The sequence below is a fragment of the Dama dama genome, chromosome 14, assembly GCF_033118175.1.
Source record: "Dama dama isolate Ldn47 chromosome 14, ASM3311817v1, whole genome shotgun sequence".
Taxonomy (NCBI): domain Eukaryota; kingdom Metazoa; phylum Chordata; class Mammalia; order Artiodactyla; family Cervidae; genus Dama; species Dama dama.
In genome coordinates this window covers 23,124,673-23,145,872 of record NC_083694.1, presented here as the reverse complement: position 1 = coordinate 23,145,872, position 21,200 = coordinate 23,124,673, and positions in this window count along the sequence as shown.

Below are 21,200 nucleotides of genomic sequence, written 5' to 3'. Positions count from 1 at the left end.
GCCAAGGAAATAATGTCTCCCTCACAAGAGCTCTTGACCCACACTGGGGGACTTAGTGTATCAATACACCACCTCCCCCACTTCTCTTGTGGTATCCTCTGAAACATGTGTTCCATCAAGTTCTCCAGCAGGATTAAACCTCAGTTGCCCAAAGTGATCACTTACTTCATAACTCTTTTTTGGGCTGGCTTCTCTTCTCTGTCTCATATCCCAACCCCCCAACCAGTGTTTCCTGCAATTTTTTCTCAAATAAACAACTTGAATTCTAATCTTTGTCTTAACATCTTCTGCAGGTGAGGAAGAACCCAAACTAAGACCTTCAAGACATTGTGAGATACCTGGAATCAGGCAGGCACAAGAAGGGATAAAAATTTGAAGTTATTGGATGATCTGTGGATTACAGACTCAGAACTGTGAATGACTGTTGTCACCGCTGAGATGTTTACCTTCACTGTTGCTGACCGCTCCTAGAGGAAGACAAGACATAAAGAAGCAAGGGTTTCAGAAAATGGAAACAAGTGATTATAGATGTAGCAGAAGGAATGGAATAAGGCAGGAAAAAACAGTTATCTCACCAGTATGCCTATTGTATGCTTGACTGGATGGGCTGGGGAGACAAAGGGAGGTAGATTCTTAACACAGCAGCTCAGCGCAGCAGCTCTAAGAGGTTGTCTGAGACTTGAACTTAGTAAGGAATTCTCTATGGGATTGTCTCTGTTACAGGTGTGACACTTTTTGTGCACAAGCCAAAGCTGTTCACAAGACAAGGTTGGCCTTTTCTTTTTATCCATAAAGACATGAGCACCCAGAGATTCTCCCACAGATGCTGGATCCCCTGGGCTTGGAGTGTTCCTCCTCCAGGTGCAAGGAAGTGGGTCCTCAGAGTCATGAAGCCCCTTGATCAAGGTCTATGGGTACTTGATTTTACCAAATCTTCCTCTCTCAGTATCCTCTGCTGGATTTTCAGTTCTGCTCTTAACTTGGATATTTCCTACATGAGCTATGCTATAAAAATAAACTGGTGATGACAACAATAAGAAATGATGTTGTTCAGTTGCTAAGTTATATCTAACTCTATATGAACCCACGAACTTTAGCACTCAAGGCTTCCCTGTCCTTCACTATCTCATGGAATTTGCGCAAACTCATGTCCATTGAGTTGGTGATGCCATCCAGCCATCTCATTTTCTGTCACCCTCTTCTCCTCCTGCCCTCAATCTTTCCCAGCATCAGGGTCTTTTCCAATAGTAACAGCAAATTGCCCAATTATTCTGCTTAAAATCCCCCAGAATCCAATTTGAAGAAAATTGTTATTAATCCTGGATTAAGTAACTTCCCCAACATCATACCCCTAGGTATCCTCATTGGCTGTGGGTAACTTTTCCCTCAATTATTTACTATTTTATTCCTGTAGGTCTTTGCTGCACTTCCTAAGGCAGTGAAGTGCAATAACTGTGTTTGGGCAAACTCCCAGGTCTGCTGGCTCGGTCCTGCAGAGTCTACATGTTCCTTCCCAATCTTGAACTTTTGTAAGAATATGTAGGTAGGAAGTCTGAAATCCAATCTTGTCTCTGGAGCCCCATTCTGGAGAGCTGTACCTCATGTTGGAGGCCAAGTTACTGCCCTCACTGTCTGGCTGCTGCTGCTGCTTTTGTTAGGTTGTGGTTAATTAGAGTTGAATGTGATTCACAGATGAGTAGGTATGGAGGATGGAATCAGTAAAAAAGGGAGAGGGAAGTCAAGCTGATCATTGACTCAATGGACATGAGTTTGAGCAAGCTCCAGGAGTTGGTGATGGACAGGGAAGCCAGGTGTGCTGCAGTCCATGGAGTCGCAAAGAGTAGGATGCGACTGAACGGATACGTATATATATATATATTTATGTACACACACACACACACACACACACGGGCTATTTCTCAGCCATAAAAAGGAATGAAATAATGCTAACATGGGTGGACCTCAAGATTATCATACTAAGTGAATATATATAAAAAACTGAATCATTTTGCTATACATGTTAAACATTGTAAATCAACTATACTTCAATAAAAACTTTTTAAGAAGTATTGTTAACATCATCTTTACCCTTGAAGATATCAGAACACTGGGCTTGTCTAGTTATTTTGTCGTGACAGCCTAGGATCAGTAACACTGGATACACTCTCATTTGTTCTCATTCTGTTTCAAGAGAGGCAAAGAGCAGTCTAATTAGGATACGTTATAAGTGTATTGCCAATAGTGTAAACCAGTGACACATAACCAAGTCAGTGACAATGCCATCATTATCAAAAAAGAAAAATTAAGATTTTTCACTGCTATGATTTAGACTGTCAGGGAGGACTGTCAGCTCCATTGATTTGGGTCTTTTAGTTGGGAAAGACTGTTATTTTGTACAGCAGTGATAATTACTTACAATTTTTAATAGGAATTTAAAAATATTTTTCCTATAAAAACTGATCTGTTATTTTTAAAAATATGTTATACTTGGATCACGGTTATTAGTAATTATAAATAACTGAGAACATTATTGAGCTTCTATAAGAATACATGAATTTCACTGACCTGGAATTGTGTAGTAATAACCCATAATGATAATATAATACCTTATGACTACAGAATTTCTCTAAGCACTTTTGCATACACTTCAAATACAAATACACTGTATTATTCCAGTTTTACAAGTGACAATAGCAATGTATAGAGTGATAAATCCAACCTGCTGGTAACAGACAAAACCAATTTTTATCCTGATCCCTCCCTTCTCTCTACTCAGTCACCCACTCTAGTACCTGACCTTGACCAACCTCCAGAATCCTTCACAGTAGTAGAAACTGGAAATCCTGTTCTTAGCAATCATCCCTTCCTAGGGCCAAAAATGAGTTCATATTTCAATTTTAAAGTTGCTCCAAATGTCTACCATTTATGCCTGGTCTCCTTGTCTCCAGACTAACAAACTTTACACAGAACTTGATGACTGTTAGTAACACTATTTCTCAGATTTGCAATATTCTTTGAAATGATAAGGAAGAAAATATTAGGGATCTAGGTATCAAACACCTAAAATCAGTTCTCAAACTAAGGTTTTTGTTCACCAGCTGGTTTTCAGCCAAAGTATGATCACACCTGCCAGTGATTTCTAGCACATCATATTTTTCAAGGGCAAGAAAAACATGTTTCCACACTCAGTCCAGTAGTCACGGAGGTAGGCTTATGGAACTTGAGAAATTGAATTACACACTTGTGGTAGATGAGGTTAAAATAGTCATTTTTTTTTAAGAATCTGGCTCAAAATTCACACCTGTTTAGAACATATAGAAGGTTAACTGTCTGCATGGACCACATACCTTAAACTTTCTCTATTCTCGGTGGTTGTTGTTTAATCACTAAGTCATATCCAACACTTTTGCAACCCCGTGGACTGTAGCCCACCAGGCTCCTCTGTCCATGTGATTTCCCAGGCAAGAATACTGGAGTGGGTTGTCATTTCCTCCTTGAGGGTATCTTCCTGATCCGGGGATTGAATCCACATCTTCTGAATTCATAGGCAGATTCTTTACTACTGAGCCACCTGGGAAGCCTTGGTACATTGTCTTTAATGCACATTATAGCCCTTTGGTCTGTGTGAGTAACTTTTGTTTTAGTCACTTAACTCTCAGTAATCTGAAAGACTAGAATTTCGTCTTTAAATTCTCTTTCATTTTCTTTTATGCCAGGAAGAGAAACAGGGATAAACATAGTTTATGCAGTTAGAATATGTGGGTTAACATCCCAACTTGACCATTCACTAGCAGAGGGGATATGAGGTTGTTGTGTAGCCTTTCTGAGTTCAGGAAACTTGTCTGGAAAATACAGATAACAACATCTCTACCTCCCAGGCTGGTTGGGAAGATTAAAGAAGAAAGTAGATGTAAAGCTCTCAGCTCAGTGTCCAGATAGATATTTTGTAAGGGTTGCTTGGTGGGTATAAGTTTTCTCATGTGCCCAGACTTTTGAGGATAATTGCTTAATAAATATTTATTTCACACATGTGCCCTGGACTTCGGCATCTGCAGACATGGTTCCTTAGTCATTTATGGCTCTTCTCTTAACCCAGCGAATACTGCTTTGAATCATCTCAGGATTAGAGCCATCTTCCCTCTGAGATTCAGCTGTTCTATAAATGGATCACCTATCTGTTGGCTTCCAAACATCTTCTCAGGAGGATGTGATCAGGCCAATGAAGTGAGAAAGCAGCCACTGCTTCTTAAATGACAACCCACATGAGACTCCATCTTTTAATTACTAGGTAGTTTGCAGGTATAATTGCCCAGTAATTGCCTGAACCCATGTAGCAACAAGGTGTGTTTACAAGTCATCAGCCATGCAGTAAATGATCTGTTGATTCACAATGCTCCCAGCCTGTGATCACTTAGGTTTTGAAGATTCAAATGCCAGCTGCCTTGATAGGGGGATGAAAGTGCCTGACTCCTTTATCTTTAGTGTCTCCTTGAAATTTGTTTCTTCCTCTGTCCTTTTTGCAGGTCATTCTGATAATGGCATAAAGTCATTTATTTGTCCCTGTGCTCTGTAAACCTCAAGTAAACTTTACTTCAGCAAGTGTGTGAAACAGTCCACTAACATCCTGAGGTTTATTCATCCATTCCTCGGTAGTGTATTAATCAGAATAGACTGTAGCTAAACAGCTGAAGTGTTGAGTAGGTCATGTCTGCTGTGTCTCTGTGACTTTAGCATGACTATGTGCTTGAAGGAGATTTACTGGGATGTCTCATTAAGGCTAGACATGAGGAAGTCATTAAGTCAAGATTAATCAGATTGAAACATGTTAGAAGTTTTCACTTCTTTTGCAGTTAAGCATGACTGTGAGACTGTTTGTGATGGTGATCGTTTCTCGCATATGAGAGTCATTGACTCTGGGGGAATTAGAAGGTTGGTGTGCAGCTGAGTATCAGCAGCATATGGTCTTTGTGATCAAGTGAAGATTTGGGGGAAAATTAGTTGCATAATGTAGTGGAAAGTTCAGAGACAGATTTTGAATCTAGGCTATGCCATTTGCAACTTGCATGGCAACTTCCTTCCATGCATGAGACCACAACTTCTCCAGAAGATGATGGGTTTGGAAAAAAATCAGTAACTTGCACAGAATAGTATCTGTGAAGCTCCGGGGTTCATATCCTGTAGGTCTGGTTCTTCTCTATGTTCTTCAACAGGCCAGCTCTGCTCTCATCTATTTGGCACACTGTGCTCTCAAGTTAGATGATAATAATTATTATATTTTGATATGTATGTGAAAGTCGCTCAAAAAGTTCAACTCTTTGTGACCCCATGGACTACATCCATGCAATTATCCAGGCCAGAAAACTGGAGTGGGTAGCCGTTCCCTTATCCAGGGGATCTTCTCAACCTGGGGACCAAACCTAGGTCTCCCACATTGCAGGCAGCTTCTTTACCAGCTGAACCACAAGGGAAGCCCAAGAATACTGGAGTCGGTAGCCTGTCCCTTCTCCAGTGGATCTTCCAAACTCAGGAATTGAACTGGATTCTTTACCAGCTGAGCTATCAGGGAAGACCATATTTTGATAAAGTGTTTCTAAATTATGACAGAATAGTGCCAGACTAGATGATCACACTGTCACTCAGGGTTGTTCTTACTTTCTTTGGAGATTAAGTTTATATTCCAGGATGCGGATGTTTGTGAGGCACAGATAAATGAGGAGGGGGGAGAGGAAGAGAGAGAGAGAGAGGAACTAAGGCTGGGGAAGGACTCTTACTTGGCTCCCTGTGAGCACCTGGAGAGAAGGCGGTTTCATCCTGGCCTGGGTGCAGCCCCATCAAGGTCTGTTTGGCCATACTGCATATGGTCTGGCGACAGGAGGTCTCAAAGTTTAGCTTGCTGGTGCCCCACCTTGGTTCTTTTGTGGCAAGGTAAGGACCTGGAAAGAGTCCCCTGGGAATAAGCCCAGACTCACACTTATGCATCCATGCAGCAGCGTAACAACTGGGTTCTCTAGGAAGCGAAGAGGCTGGAGGTACCACAGGCTCACTTCAGCCCTAAGACAGCATCAGTTGCTCAGATATTATCTCTGAAGATCTCACTTCCCAGGGAGAAAGGCAGAGGCAAGTTCGACATGTGACCTGAGTGTCCATCAGAGACTGTTTAAATGACCTAAAATGTTAGGGTTTTAAGCTGATAGAGCTTTAAGTATGCCCTCCTCCACTGGTCAGTGAGCCTTCAGGAAAGAAACCCTTGCAGCTGCAGACAAAACGGAGAGCTGTGTCTTGTGGTGTGCACACTTGGGTCATGGTGTGAATGAAATCTGTGCTCTCCCCGGACTTAGAAACTGTTACCACATTTTGCTGGAGACCATCTTCTGGTGTCTGAAGGACGCCATTCAGTCGTTTGTCCCTATCCTGCCCCTGTTTCCTCACCTCCCCGTAAGAAGGCACTTCCTCTTGCTGTTCTCAGTCGTGTGTGTGTGTGTGTGTGTGTGTGTGTGTTCTCAGTTGTGTTGGACTCTTCAGGCCCCCTTGGACTGTAGCCCGCCAGGCTCCTCTGTCCTCGGGATTTCCCAGGCAAGAATACTGGAGCAGGTTGCCATTGCCCTCTCCAGGGGATCTTCCAGGGGTCAAATCTGCTCTCTTGTGTCATCTGCACTGGCAGGCAGATTCTTTGCCACTAGCTCTGTGAGCAAGATCAACTCATAGTGTGTGTTTGGGAAGCGGAGGATTCCCCAGGGTAACACCTCCCGAGATGGCCTTCCTTCTGCATGGATGTCATGCTGTGTGACTTAGGCACATGGACTGGCTGCCTGGGGACTGCGCTCATCCTAAGCATGCAGCTCCTTTTCTTTTCCAAGCAACAGCATGGACTAGACTGGACATGACGAGTCATTCACCTCCTTTCGGGACTTGATGTCCTGCCAAGAGCTGAAGAGAGCGCTTCACAGACAGGTATCCTCAGCCTGCGTGCTGTTGGCTCCTTGCTCCCCTCCTGCCCCCAAGAACATGTCCTCACTTCCCTTAGTGCCAGCAAGGGCATGTTCATGTTCTTCGACACCAAGCTCCTCTCAGGTTGATGGGTTTGTAAACATTGAGTCCCAGCCAGAGCGTCTAAATGCTGAAGGAAACAGCGCGGTGAAAAGATGACCTCACGGGTCGTGGCTGCCAAGTGGAGATGCGAGACCTCACTGCTGGCAGCCAGCGAGGGATAAAGGGCAGGGGGAGCTTTTATAAAACAGTTTCGCAGACAAACAGCCGCCCCCTCGCCCCTGTGTGTGTCCCAGTGAGTAAGGCTGTGGGTGGCCGGCCGAGTTGGAAACCACACCTCAAGGACTCAGACCTCCTCTCCAGGCTGGGTGACCCAGGAGGAAAATGGAAGCCCATGCCTGTGCTAAGGGTTAATAATGGGAAAGAAACTGCGTTGATTGACCAAACCGTGCTGCCTGGGCAAGTGAGGTTGCAAATCATTGTAAACTGCGCTCATGGTTTTCTTCTGGTTATTCAAGGTACTCTAAAGCAGAGGTCCCCAACATTTTTGGCACCAGGCACCAGCTTTGTGGAAGACAGTTTTTCCACAGATGGGGGTAGGGGGTAGGGGAATAGTTTTGGGATGATTCAAGTGCATTACCTTTACTGTGCACTTAATTTCTGTTATTATTACATCAGCTCCACCTAAGATCATCAGGCATTAGATTCCAGAGGTTGGGGGACCCCTGTCCTAAATAATTGACCCTAAAAAGAGTGAAAGGAAGGTGAGTTACTGGTGTATGTGGCATATGGTTAAAAATAGATGGTAAAGGACTTTGACATGGAATCTACAAGTTCAGATCAGTCGCTCAGTCATGTCCAACTCTTTGTGATCCCAGGGACTGCAGCATGACAGGCCTCCCGGTCTATCACCAACTCCCAGAGTTTACTCAAACTCCAGTACTCTTGCCTGGAAAATCCCATGGACGGAGGAGCCTGGTAGGCTGCAGTCCATGGGGTCAGGAAGAATCGGACATGACTCAGCGACTTCACTTTCACTTTTCACTTTCATGCATTGGAGAAGGAAATGGCAACCCACTCCAGTGTTCTTGCCTGGAGAATCCCAGGGACGGGGGAGCCTGGTGGGCTGCCATCTATGGGATCGCACAGAGTCAGACACGACTGAAGTGACTTAGCAGCAGCAGCAGCATGTCCATTGAGTTGGTGATGCCACCCAACCATCTCATCCTCTGTTGCCCACTTCTCCTGCCTTCAGTCTTTGCCAGCATCAGGGTCTTTTCAAATGAGTCAGTTCTTCACATCAGGTGGCCAAAGTATTGGAGTTTCAGCTTCAGCATCAGTCCTTCCAATGAATATTCAGAACTGATTTCCTTTAGGATGGACTGGTTGGATCTCTTTACAGTCCAAGGGACTCTCAAGAGTCTTCTCCAACACCACAGTTCAAAAACATCAATTCTTCAGTGCTCAGCTTTCTTTATAGTCCAACTCTCACATACATACGTGACTACTGGAAAAATCATAGCTTTGACTAGACAGACTTTGTTGGTAAAGTAACGTCTCTGCTTTTTAATAAGCTGTCTAGATTGGTCATAACTTTTCTTCCAAGGAGCAAGCACCTTTTAATTTCATGGCTGCAGTCACCATGGCTGCAGTGATTTTGGAGCCCCCCAAAATAAAGTCTGTCACTATTTATACAAATTGTCAGAATCTACAAATTGTCAGAAAAAGATTGAAAAGCTTGGTGGTAATACCTTTATCAGAGTCTGTACAATCACAGGGAATTCACATTATACACTGCTGGGTGCATTATATTCTCAAGGTATCATACAATGGATGCATTAGACACCATGTGCATTACAAGTTTGGTGCATAATATTATGAGTTACATGCAATATATATTGCATGTGTTATATACTGTGTACATTACACAGTATTTTTATTATACACTAGGTGCATAGTCTGTGTCCTAATGGGCAGAGGGCAGTAGGCAGGAAGAGGGAACAGGGGAGCAATGGGATTTTTACCTTCAAAGTACTCAGAATCCAGTTCCATAGAGGCAACTAACTTGTAACCACCAAGGAACACTTCCAGGCTGTGAGTGATCATATGTAAGGAAAAGCCCAAGAAGTCTTCAGGGAGAACTTGGCGGGCAAGGAGCCGGAGTTTGAAGGCTGTCTGGGGTGTGCACACAAAGGCTCCACCATGGACACAGTCAAAGATTTGGAATCACCTGGGACACTACCTCTGATTAGCGTGAGTACAATAAAATGAAATAAACCAAATGTCATCAATATGTCTACAAACGCTCTGTTTTTCGTATAAAGTTGATTTTCTTTGTTTTTCAAAAAATAGATATGAACTAGTGTGTGTGTGGATCACTGAGGACTGCAGGAGGGACCTGGAAGCTTGGGCTCAACTTCTAGGCAACCAGGTAGCACGTCATCAGAGTCAGGAGACTAAAGCAGCCACAGCCAGAGGATTGCAAATCGAAAGGTGACCATTTGGGTTTTTCCCAAAACTTGAAGTTACTTGAAACCACTTAATTAGTGAGATGAAGGTACAGATAGCCATAGCACCCACTGGAAACAATATGCCTTGGAGTGATTAACCTGAATTGCTTCCAGTGCTTTTTCTTTCTTTTTTTATTTTTTATGAAGTACTACTTTTAAAGTAAATATTTCTGTAGCTGGAAAAAGTCCTCTCCTGCATAGTCTCAAACTGGGTGTACTTATTGCTGTATTTACCTGGTTTATAATGAAGGGAAGATGTCCACATTTGGGTTGTGTCTTATATATTAGTGACAGCATCTTGGGCTCTGCTTTCTAGTTAGAACCACGGGGGAGTGTGTATTTGCTGGGGGGTGGGGATTTCTCTTTCTATTTCATGTGAAGCCCCAGGCTTTTCCCTCCACCCCTCACTGCCTCTTAAGGAGTTAGCACATGATTTAAAAGCCCATTTGTACAACTTTCCTTCCTTCCCTAACTGCATTTTCTTTCTGTATATTTGACTTCCCTGGGCCTCAAGCCCAGGTCATCTCCCAGCTGCATAACTAGGGCATCCTGGGTATACCTGGGAGCCCAGAATGGATGCAGACTCTGCATCTCAAGTGGGGAAAGGGGATAGAAAGCACTTCTGCCCTGGAAGGGGTGTGTGTGTGTGTGTGTGTGTGTGTGTGTGTGTTCCTGTAAGGACAGGCAGAGATGGTGGATTCATTTGAACCCAAGGGAAGGCACAAAGAAATAGCTCAGAGTTTATTTCCAAGCTCTGAAGGATGCATCTTCATTACAGCCCATACCCAAAATGAGTTATTTGAGCGTTACCAGACTTTATTTTCTTTTCATGTATCTGCTCACCAATTTAAGTGCTCATTCTGCCAGAATCCGGTCTCTGAAAGGCAAGCTGGGGAAACGACACTGCTGAGAGCTCAGAATGCTTGTCACGGTCCTTGCGGACCTCGGCCAGGGGGTCCCACCAGCTGCTAACCAGGAATGAGAAATCAAGGTGACAGCAACAATGACAGTTAATATTTCTATTGACACTGTGCTAGGGCTTTACTTGTGTTATGTCACAAAAGGGCCCTACTATTTCTATGTAACAAATTTAGAGAGGTTAAGTAATTTACTCAAAGTGATAGAAACCAGTGCTCTGTCCTTCTACACAAGCTTTAATCATAACTAACATTACATGTGTTTTTCAGTTTATAAAGTTGCCCTCCAGAATGGTGTTTTATTCAATCCTTGGTGAAGGACTCGGGAGCCTAAGATTCAATCCAAGATTAACTCACACATCAGTGGACCGTGTGAGATGTAAAGCTTGTTCTTGTCAAACTGTGGTGTCAAGAAACTAAAGGTCAGATCTCAGGTTATGTGGGAAGAAAGGCAATCTTTTGTGTTGCACCTGTATCTCTAATGTTCACATCTCTAAAAGTAAAACCCATCTCTAAAATTAAAGATAATACTAGATACTAGTTAGCCAAAGCCCTTACTTTGGCCATTATACTAAAAAAATTCTCTTTAGCACAGCAGTGGATAATGTGGGTATACCTGGAGCCCACAGTAAAAATTTATAGTGAAATAACCTCCTTAGAGTTAAAAATAACTAAATGCATCAAAATTACAATATATGTTTTATATGGCACACACATTGTTTCAGAGCATATGAAATGAAGGAAAATGTCCAAATTCTTTTTATGAAGCAAGTATAACAAATCCTATATCTGATTTTTAAAAAATTAAAGAAAAAAATTTAGACCAAATCAGCATGATTTATGAACATTGGTGTGAAAATCTTAAATTTTAGTGAACATACCCTAAAACCATGTTAAGAAATACTAAGAAAATGCTGAAAGTAACACACTATAGTCAAATGGGATTTATACCAGGAATTCAAAGGAGATTAAATGTTAGACGCTATATTAATAGACCTAAGAAAAAAATCCAAATGATTTTTTGTAGAGATGCTAAAAGTTCTTTGACACAATTTAACATTCTTTCCTAATTAAAATTCTTGAGAAAATATATATAGGTGACTATCTCCTTAAAATGATGAAAGACTGACATCTCACTCCTAAGGCCAGCATCTTTCACCATGTCCATGGCCCTTTCACGTCATTTTTGAAGTACCAGCTAATGTAATTAGACTAGGCAAAGTAATCATAGCCCAATGACTGCAAAGAAGAAATAAAATGATCCCTCTTGCAGAAGACATAAAAGTATACCTGAAAAATCTTAGAGAATTAATGATAAAATACGTCACTAAAAGAATTCACTAAGACAGCAAGATAAAAGGTAAACATGAACAACTGATAGCGTTCACACACACACACACCCATCTGTGAGGCAGGAGACCCCAGTTAGATTCCTGGGTCTACTACTGGTTCGATTCCTGTTCTATTCAATTCCTGTTCTACTAGTTTGCTTCCTGGGTCTACTTCTACTACTAGTGGAGCTACCCACTCCAATATTCTTGGGCTTCTCTTGTGGCTCAGCTGGTAAAGAATCCGCCTGCAATGCAGGAGACCTGGGTTTGATCCCTGGCTTGGGAAGATCCCCTGAAGAAGGAAAAGGCTACCCACTCCAGCACTCTGGCCTGGAAAATTCCATGGACTGTATAGTCCATGGGACTGCAAAGAGTCGGACATGACTGAGTGACTTTCACTTTCACATACACATAGGGACTTCCCTGATGGCTCAGACAGTAAAGAATCTGCCAGCAATGTGGGAAAGCTGGGCTCAATCCCTTTGTCTGGAAGATCCCCTGGAGAAGAGAATAGCAACCTGTTCCACTATTCTTGCCTGGAGAATCCCATGGACAGAGGGGCCTAGTGGCCTGTTACTGTCCATAGGGTCATAGAGAATCGGACATAACTGAGTGACTAACACTTTCACATACATGTAGGGACTTCTCTGGTGTTTCAGTGGTTAAGACTCTGAGCTTCCACTACAGAGGGTGCGGGCTTGATTCCCGGTTGGGAAACTAAGATCCCACATGCACCAATGGCATGGCTGAAAAGAAAGAGAGATTTCTCTCCTGGCTTCACATACATATAACCATGAGACCATATAATGAAAGAGAACACCGAATTTACAAAGGAAAAAAGGATAAAATAAAATATTAGTAATAAAATCATATCTAATTAAAAATATATACGTCCACATAAAACTGTACATGTCCACAGCATCTTTATCCATAATAATAGCCAAAAACTGAAAACAACTCAAATTCCCATTGACTTGTTTTTTGGGTAAACAAATCGCAGCACACTCACCACTGCTCAGAAATAACAAGCAATTCATGCAACAAATGTGGATGACTCTCAAAAGCAGTTTGCTAACGAAAGAAACTAGCCTAAAAGTTTTCTTACTGTTTGGTTACATCTTTATAAAATTCTACAGAGCTAAAACTATGGCGACAGAAAGATCAGGGGTTCCCAGGGCCAGGATGAAGGAGAGGAGATTCACTGGGTACGAGGAAACTTCTGAGGGTAAAGGAATCGCTTTACAACATGAGTATAGTGGTGGATACATCACCACATGCATTCACCAAAATGTTGAATTGTACTTCCCAAATAACTGCTTTTTGCTATATAGCACATATTATACCTTGATAAAGCTGACTTTTTAAAAATAACTTTACTCATTATTGGAAGAGCTTGTTTTCTAGAAGTTCCCAGAAAACCAGCCAAGGCCATGTTAGAGTGCAGCTGAAATGGAAAGGGGAGTGTTTTGTACAAAATAGACTTGTAGGGTGTTAAGATATACACTAGATGTTTTCAGGCAGAAGACTCAGAGTCACCAGGTCATGTTTCCTGGACCTACAGGTTTTGAATCTCTAGTATTCTGGTAAAGCTCAGAGTAAATATAAAGTAAGAAGAAAGTAGAGAACAGCACACAACTGCTTCTCTCACGACACCAACTGCTTCTTTTGCTCATCACTCTCTTATTTCATTTTTATTGCCTTATATGCTGCTGCTGCTGCTGTAAGTCGCTTCAGTCGTGTCTGACTCTGTGCGACCCCATAGATGGCAGCCCACCAGGCTCCACCGTCCCTGGGATTCTCCAGGCAAGACCACTGGAGTGGGTTGCCATTTCCTTCTCCAATGCATGAAAGTGAAAAGTGAAAGTGAAGTCGCTCAGTCGTGTCTGACTCTTAGCGATCCCATGGGCTGCAGCCTACCAGGCTCCTCCGTCCATGGGATTTTCCAGGCAGGAGTACTGCAGTGAGGTGCCATTGCCTTCTCTACTTGCCTTATATGTTTGCCTCACAAATAGATGAATGTGTTCATGGATGGAAATAAGCAGGATCATGGTCTATGGGTATGTGCATGTATGTGTGTGTGTGTAAAATTCCATCTCCTTTTCACCCTCATGTTGAATCTGGGTTTATTCTTACCCTTACGGAACCATGTGATCCTAGTTTTAAAATAAAACCATTCACCTTGATATTTTTCTCTTACTCTAGTTTTATCCCCCTTTCCAGTAGAAAAGAAAATAAGGAAAATTGCTTTCTTCTGCATACGTTGTGACTCTGCCCCTGCACATACATGTTCTTTCACATTTCAATATGAACACCACTGCTGTCTATGGAGGGTCTGTGAATTTCTTGACAATATCAGTCTGGAAGTGAAGTCCTTTGTGGGGCAATGGACCGAATCCCTAGATTCAGCTTCCTGTGTTCTAATTTCCTTCTTAAGTTGTCTCTTTTCACTTTTCTCAGGAGTTCCAGTGTAAGGAACTCCAAAACAGCAGGTTGCCATGACTGGGGCACCCCTTCCCTTTTATTTTAAATGAAGACCTGAAACTGTAACTTGAAAGTAAAAGGTGTTCTAAAATGTCTAATTTACTTCAAAGATTCCTCCTTCTCAGCCCTTTTCTTTCTTACAATTGATTTGGATGTGAATTAATCTGTCATACTATCGCTTAGGGCTGTCTAGTTATTGTTGTGTTACTATTACTATTGTTATTATTACCCATTTAAAGGTAGTGAGTTGGACTATAAAGAAAGTTGAGCGCCGAAAATTTGATGCTTTTGAACTGTGGTGTTGGAGAAGACTCTTGAGAGTCCCTTGGACTGCAAGGAGATCCAACCAGTCCATCCTAAAGGAGATCAGTCCTGGGTGTTCATTGGAAGGACTGATGCTGAAGCTGAAACTCCAATACTTTGGCCACCTGATGCGAAGAGCTGACTCATTGGAAAAGACCCTGATGCTGGGAAAGATTGAGGGCAGGAGGAGAAGGGGACGACAGAGGACGAGATGGTTGGATGGCATCACCGACTCAATGGACACAGGTTTGGGTGGACTCTGGGAGTTGGTGATGGACAGGGAGGCCTGGTGTGCTGTGGTTCATGGGATCGCAAAGAGTCAGACATGACTGAGCGACTGAACTGAACTGACCTGAAAGATAGTGAGGAACCTGGACTCAAACACTGATACTATTTCTTTCCAACTTTTCACCCTCAATTTAAAAATAAAATACCAGAATGAGAAAAAAAAAAAAAAAAAAAGACTGGATCTAGTCTAAAAACTCTGACAAGGAAAAACATCCAGTATGGTAATAGCAAGCACTATTAGCAAGAATCCTGGCTGTTATGGTTTTGCAGTTTGCTAAGTGGCTTGTAGCCCAGTGTCTTTTTCCCAGTGATCATTCAGCAGTGACTTGTCCTGGATGAGGGAAAAAGAGCAATATCCTAGAATTCTATCCACTGCTACTCTTGATGGGCATTCACCTGTGTCTCAAAAATATGTTATTTTCTATAAATATTATTTTTGCAACACTTGTTGATTTTAATTTAATTTTTCTTATGCAGATACATCAGTAACCAACACCCCCAGTTAATGTCCATCTTTATTAACCATTGTATATGATCTAGTGAGTTAGCACATTGGACTTAGAGTCATTGTTATTCAATCGCTGGTTGTGTCCAATGACTCTTTGCAACCCCATGGACTATAGCCTGCCAGGTTCCTCTATCCATGGGATTTCTAAGCAAGAATACTGGAGTGGGTTGCCATTTCCTTCTCCAGGGGATCTTCCTGGACCAGGGATCTAACCCATGTCTCTTGTATTGGCAGGCAGATTTTTTACTGAGTCACAAGGGGAGCCCTGGACTAAGAGCAGAAAGAGAGATTTGAACCTGGGGACCTGAGAGGTAAGAGAAATCATACATTAGCCCTGTGACAAGCAGAATAAACTTTCCCCTTTTAACTTTTTGTTAAAATTTTATCATTTAAGCTATTTGTTAAAATCTGATGAGTATAAGGTTCTACATTTAGAGTCAGATGAGTTTGAATTTCAACTCTGCCACAACATAGGTAACCTTAGGCAAATGACTGAATGCTTCCTAAGCCTCACTTTTCTTGTTTGTAAAATGGACTTCATTATAACATTTATTTCATAGGGTTCTGAAACAAATAAAAGATTAAATAATAAACATGAAATAAATAATTATTAAATGAAATCATGCCTATCAAGTGCCTCACATACTGCTTAGCACATATTCAAAGACTTTCTGTGCAATTTTCACAAGCATGCATGACTAGGGTGATATATTTCAAGTCTCTTTCTATCTCAGATGGATTAAGAAGCTGAGCACAGAGATTTAGAAAGGTAAAGACATTCTGTTTTCTCTCTTCCTTTCTCTCTTTTTCCCAAATTCCTCTCATACCATGTCCCTACCCCTTTCCTCTCTACTCCACACACAGACTAACTTGGTGGTTGACTAGAGGTGGGGTGGAAAATGGATACCATGGCCAAGATTGCCAGGTGCCCAGGGCCAGACACAGCATACCCACAGGGGTGCACTTGCCTTTACAATCCATGCCTGGCCCCTTTCCATATCTTTTCTTAGGGGAATGGAGCCCCTGATGACCTACTGAGCTTAATCAACAGTACTGACTCTTGCTGCTTCCCCAAGGACTTTCCTTCTCTCCCTCGCTTCTTTCCTTCCTTCCTTCCACTTTTCAAAGTCTAGAGCAGTAGAGAGTTTCCTTGGCCTGACTCTAGTGATCATAGAGGATGGAAATGCCAAGGAAGGGGGATATAGAAAGCATTAGGAAAGACACACTGTCTGGATATGGCTGGGGCACAATTTATTTGCCAAAGAACTTTTTTCTTTCTGCATTAGTTTAAAGCTTTTGGAAAAGTAGCTGCAGGTACAGATTTCAATGTACAGTTCATTTTCACTCACATGTGTTTATGCAGATAAGACATTTTCTGTCTAAATTTGATAACAGAGGGTTTCTAGCTTGACTTAGAGTAAGAGACATGGAAAAGACAGCAGAGGAGATAAGGATGCAGAGTAAGAGGGCCTGTGAGTCAGCTTGGCAATGCCTAGGGATCCAGGAGCTAACAGCATTACCCATCCAGCAGGTACGAGACATGTGGCATGCTCACTGCCACATGTTATTTGTGTTGGAGGAGTCAGAGAGAACACAGGCGGAAAAGACCCGTGAAGCTGGCTGGTACAGACCCTGGCCTGTGTGTACACTGCTGAGCCTGGGCCACCGGCGGGGACTCTTAGTGATCCTCATGGGGTTGCTGAATACAAGGTAGGAAGGGCTCTAGAGGGGGCGTGTGCTCCAGACCCCGGGCAGCAGCCCCACCTAAACATCCAGGCTGGAAATCCATTTTGGTCCTTAGTGAACAAGAAAGTAAAATGAAAGGGGGTGCTTTCTGAGATCAGCGCAAAGGACATGTGATGGACTCAAGAGCCTTTTACAGTCTGAAAGGATTGGATTTCTTGCAACTTTGTAGCCTCTCAGAGTATTGGGGGTGCAAATTCAATGGGCATCTTAAATGGAATGTGCAGAAAAAACACCCCTCCGGTCTGCTGACTGCAACCAGGATGGTCTTTGTCCAGCTCTCCATCACCCTCTCTGGGCTCAGGGGGACTCCCAGGCTGATTGGCCTCCCCACAGCTCCTGACCTTTTTGAAGACCCCTCAGTGTGGCTGTGAGCCCTATCCACTCCCTGCTGACCTGGCTGGTCACTCTGCCCCTTTTTATCCCCTGGGCCTGGCTTTCAGCCCCATCGAGGTTCTGACACCAACACTCAGGGCAGCTCAGAAAACTTAGATCTCAGGAACACCCGTTTCGGCCCCACTTTTAACACACATTTCTTGAGCTCCCTAATGATTAACAGAGTCCGGGGTCACTCTCAGCCTACGGTTTTTCCTTCATTTATCACCTTCTCTTTCTGATGAGCTTCTGGTGCTACTCATTCATTCACTCAGCAAACATTTTCCAAGTGCCTGCTATTTGACAGGTTTAAATGTCACGTCCTCTGTGAAGTTTAACACAACTTCCCTAAAAAAGAATGAGTCACTTCCTCTCTGTCTTTCCCTGACACTCTGTACATACCCTTGATTATTTCTGCTGCATATGTTGCAATGGTACCTCACTGCCCCCCTCTCCCCTGTAGGCCCATCGTGTTCCTGCTTGAGGGGAGCACCAGTCATATTCAGCTTTTTACCGTCAGTGCCTGGCACTCTTTGAATACTTATTGATGAACAATAAGCAATGGATGGAAAGAAACTGATGCACTTAAATACAGGTGCTCCTAGTACCTCTCAATAAAGTAAAAATAAAAGAAAAGCAGCATGGTTTTATAGCTAAGGGCACAGCTTCTGAAGTCAGATCATCTTTATTTTAATCCTGACTCTAAGATCTACTAGCAGGATAATCCCAAACAAGCAATTTGCCACTGTATGCCTCACTCTCCACACTAGAAAAAGTGATAATAACAGTACCTAGTCCACAGTGTCATTGTGAGGATTAAATAAAATAATGCAGGTAAAAGATAAAGAATATGCTAGGCATATAATATGTGCTCAATAAATGGTGATTCTTGTTGCTTGTTCGTCTTTCCCAGAAGACTTGATTCTTTTTGATATGATGCTATCACACTCGGATGAGCAGTTGGATGAATTTAGGGTGTGAAGGACAAAGAGAAATTCAGGCTTCATTTTCAGTGGAAAAGCCAGTAAATTTTATGCTTTATCTTCATTCTCCCAGCTGGACTTGTACATCCGGATGTTTACTTCCAGACTTTATAAGGACTCTGATGCCATAAGGAAGATGCTGGAATACAGTCAAATGTAGCTGTGAGGTAAACTTCTAGCCAAAGAAAATAAGGCAAAATGTCATTTAAAAGAAAAATAATCTGCATTTTCCATATTAAAAAAGGGTGGGTTGGGACAGGTTCTGTTACATTAACTGCTAAGATACCTACGAGATAAATGATCACGTTTAGGGAGCTGGCGGCAATTCCTGCTCTGGAGATATGATTTTGAGACCATTTAGGTAATCTCAGTTTTTCCCCAGCTTCTCAATAAAGTAAAAATAAATGTCTAATGAACTTTCTCTAAGGATCCATCAGATGCCCACCCCATTCTTGCTGCTGTTTCTCATGCATGTTCTTTTTGATACAACTTTGACAGTAACTGGACTTCCCTGATAGCTCAGTTGGTAAAGAATCTGTCTGCAATACAGGAGATCCTGGTTTGATTCCTGGGTAGGGGAGATCTGCTGGAGAAGGGATAGGCTACCCACTTCAGTATTCTTGGGCTTCCCTTGTAGCTCAGCTGATAAAGAATCCACCTGCAATGCAAGAGACCTGGGTTCGATCCCTGGGTTGGGGAGATCCCCTGTAGAAGGGAATCTTCTTGATAGAACCTAGTCACCTAGTCACAGAGCTCTTGGAATCAGTCAAATGAATCATCTGGAAAGAGTTCATAAACATAGGAAACTACTTATACTAAAGATGGATACAAGAGGAAGAGTCAAAACACGAAATGCTGCCCCCAGATACCAGGCTTCCACTAGACCGGGGAGGTCAGGGAGAAGTGCCCAGGAGGAGAGGTCAGGGAAGTAACCTGTAGGTTACTGTAGCAGCATGAGGGATGTGGTGAGCTCCAGGGGAGCGGCGTCTAGACTTGCTCAGACCCCTCCCTCTGCCCACCTCTCTGCCTGGATCTCTGGTCTTTCCTGGATTTCTCATAAATGACTTTTCAGTTTCCTCCTGTTCTGCTTCCTCTCTTTCTCTCACTTGCTTATGAACTGAGGTTGGCCTTGATTTGACAGGGACAGGGCAGAAGTTTCACTCCTCAGTGATTCTCCAAGTGCAGTGAACGAGAACCAGGTGGGGACAGTCTCTTTCTGTCCCTGAAGATCCAGTCGCCTTCTTTTCCACCCTGCCCAGTGCCCTGGGGGTCTGACCCGTGAGTCCCTTGCTCTGGCTTCTCATTAAGTTCAGTGATGGGGAGTCCTGGCAGGAGATCGGAGGTTAGGGGTAAAGAGAGGTTGGGGTATTGATTCTCCCGGCTCCCTCTCTGTGAGACCACCAAAGACTGGCTGAGATCATCCATCAGGAGAATCCCAAGGACATCCTGTCTCCTGGGCATCCCCACACAACCCTTCTACTCTGCGTTCCAGTAACCACTCTCTCTACATGCCCCTTCCTACCTTAGCTAGGGTTCTTACAAGCCAGAGTACTGCATTTTTGGTTTCCCTTGCCTACTTCTTTGAAGATGATCCCTTTATTAAACTCTCCTCCAATTACCCTAATTTGAATGTGTCATCTGTTTCCTGTGGGGGCTCTGACAACACATATCAACAGGAATCTTGTTTAAAATTCAGATTCCTGAGTATTGACTGCAGCAATTCTGAATGAATGTTAGGTCCAGAGGGGCCTCTTTATTTTCCACAAGCACCTGCTTCTGATGCCAGTGGTCCAGAGAATGACTCTGGGAGAGACTTGATCAGACTCTGACTGTCAAACTGGACATAGTCCAGATGTAGTCGAATAGTAAGAATAACACAGCCCTCATAGTTCTCATTGTTCCAGCATCTCTTCTGAGAAATCTAAATTTTTGTATGAGATCATTATGAGCTAAGTTGGGAAAGACAGAGAGATTTCTAAACTAAGTCCTGAAGTCTGTGGGAGGGCTCCGGTAACCAGAAAAATAGAATTACATAGTATCAGTATATGTGGTACACAGTTTCTTAACACCTCATTGATTTTTGCTGGCATGGTTTACCTGGAGCTGGGTGCTCCTGAAGTTTATTTGTAGTGATTGCACCATCACTACTAATATAGGGAGATGTAATCAATGGCAGATGCCCAAATCTGAAATTAAAGAATGAGGTCCTTGCAAGCCAGCAGTGCCTGCCACTAGTCCAAACCAACAGTTGTTAATTGCAGTCACTAGTCAAACCCAGCAGTTGTTAATTGCACAATGTTACAAGGAAGCATCAGCCAAAGAGGAAAAAAACAAACAAACAGGAACTAATGTAGTGGTGTCTGGTAAACACTAAGCAGGACCATATAGACAAGTAGAGAAAATACAAAACCTCCCCGGATCTTGAAATACAGACCAACCGTTTCAAAAATCTGTCCTGTTTTGGACATATCAGGTGCATTCTTGGAAGGTGACTGTTTCAGATATCTAGGACAATATTTGTTTAGGCAGCAGGGCAGACAGAAGAGGCAGTTGGAGAATAACAATGCCTCTTCTGGGAGCTTAACCTCCCACTGCTTCTCCAGCTTATTTCTCGGAATAGTAGCACAGAAAGTGGAAGGGGCCAGCTCACGTTCTCCTTCATAAGGACAAGCTGCCAGAGTCGGGCCTCACTTGTAGGATCTGCCTTAAAAATCTTCCAGCGAGTGTCTGGTCATGGATGACTCTTTAAGATAATCTCATCTAAATCTTCTGCT